The 1,771-nt window shown below is 60.6% G+C and overlaps 1 protein-coding gene across 1 annotated transcript in view; it reads right to left on the reverse strand.

The window, feature by feature from the left end:
• FAM193B (family with sequence similarity 193 member B) overlaps nucleotides 1–1,763 on the reverse strand; it is a 32,017-nt gene extending 30,254 nt beyond the window's left edge. The window contains exon 1 of the mRNA XM_007463110.1: nucleotides 1,617–1,763. The gene's annotated coding sequence lies outside the window, so the exon portion shown is untranslated. The remainder of the gene's footprint in view (nucleotides 1–1,616) is intronic.
• Between the last annotated feature and the right edge of the window lie 8 nt (nucleotides 1,764–1,771).

The following is a 1,771-nucleotide window of genomic DNA, read 5'->3' on the forward strand; positions in this document are numbered from 1 at the left end:
GGGAAAGAGAAGGCTAGAGGGGAAAGCAGCTTCAGGGTGGGACATCAGACCAGGCAAGGGTGGGGTCCAACCTGAGGAGTCAAATCCTTTGGAACCAGTCTCAGCCCAGGGTAGGGGTGGGGATGAAGGTGGGGCTTCTGACACTCAGTAAGTGGTGACATCTTCATTAATTAAAAATCTGATTGTGATCTGAGACACAAAGGAGACCAGTATCAAAACTGGGTTACAATAAGTACAGGTTCTCAACGGATTCATTCTCTCTCATTCACCTAGTTATTCCTACTCTGTGTCAGCAAGGCCCAGGGCTAGGTGTGGAGGGACCAGGGATAGATGGCATGATCTGTGCCCTGGTGGAGTTCAAAGTTCGTGGTGGGCGGGGGGGAGGGCACAGACACATCAACAGACTATCTCATTGTAGAATGGGAAGTGCTACCAGAGGGGAGCACAGGGGGCTGTGGGACAGAGGGGGCATCTCACGCAACTGGGGAGGTCAGGGAAGGCTTTCTGGGAATGGCACCCCAAACAGCATCCCCACTCACATGCACAATTCCAGAGATTCTACTAGAAGGCTGTCAAGAGCCATGCCTTCTGGCTGCACCAGCCTCCCAGAGTCCCCTGCTGCCCGATGCAGTGTCTGCAGAGCCAAACGCATCTTCTGCCACGCCTCATCCTCATCCGGCGCTGCATCCGACCCTCCAAGACTCCTGCAGGAGCCTGCCTTCCTTGGCAGGCTCATCCAAAAAACCAACTCAAAACTCTTTTGTCAGAGCAAGCTTAGGGCGAGCCACCCAGCCCCAGGTGCCATAACCCTCCCAGAGCAGCTGTGGCTCATGCCACCCCAGCTTCGCAGTGAACACCGGCAGGGTACCTCCTATTATCTCCTTTGCTCAAACGAAAGTGACCTTCTCCCAGGTGGCAAACTGGAAGCTTTGGAGAGTCCTTCTACTGCTCACTCTCAGCAAGATTCGCCAAACCCAGGGATTTGAGGGTCTGGGTGGGCCACCTTGTAGGTTGGGGGTATACAGAGGAGAAAGAGCAGGCTTTGCTGGGTTTCCACCTCGGTGCAGGAGACCCACCAAATAGTCTTCTGGGCAGCCTGACTGCTGCAACTGCTCCGCTGGGCAAGGAGAGGAGGGAGGCCCCGGGAGACATATGCTGGGGGCACAGCTGCTGAGGGGGCAGCGAGGGGAAGGAGTGGAGCCGCTCCCGGGGGGAGAGGGAAGAGGCTGCAGCCTTCCAGGCCCCAGCGCCCCGAGGTGGCCTGTGGGTGGGTGGGGAAGCAGGTGGGCCCAGGGGAGGTAAAGGGCACAGACCTAAGCTGTGGCCTCAAGATTGGTGCGCGGTCCCAGTGTGGGTGTGCGACTAGAACGTTTCCCGGAGGCTGCGGGAGAGGGCAGGAAGCCTGGTCTCAGGAGAACCGGACGTGCCGTGCCTCGGCTTTGCACCAAAGGATCCAGACTCCACTCCCGCCTTGGGGGAGAAAGCCTCAGCCCTGGCCCAGGGGGTAAGGCTCTGGCCCCAGCCGGGGGAGGATAATCCATCCCCAAATCCGTCCCGGCCCCGCTCCGGGGAGGTAAAAGAGCCCGAGCAGCCAGACTCGCCTCGCTCGCTCCTACCTGGGGACCGGGAGCCAGACTGGGGTCGTCCTCCTCCCTGGGGCCGTCGCGGTAGGGCTCCGCCGGCGCCTCCGGGGGCCCTGCACCCGCTCCTGCTTCCAGGCTCGGCGGCGGCGGGGGCTCCGGCGCCTGGGGCTTCTGCGGCACCGCGGCCC

This window comes from Lipotes vexillifer, unplaced genomic scaffold (genome assembly GCF_000442215.2).
Source record: "Lipotes vexillifer unplaced genomic scaffold, Lipotes_vexillifer_v1.1 scaffold514, whole genome shotgun sequence".
Classification (NCBI taxonomy): domain Eukaryota; kingdom Metazoa; phylum Chordata; class Mammalia; order Artiodactyla; family Lipotidae; genus Lipotes; species Lipotes vexillifer.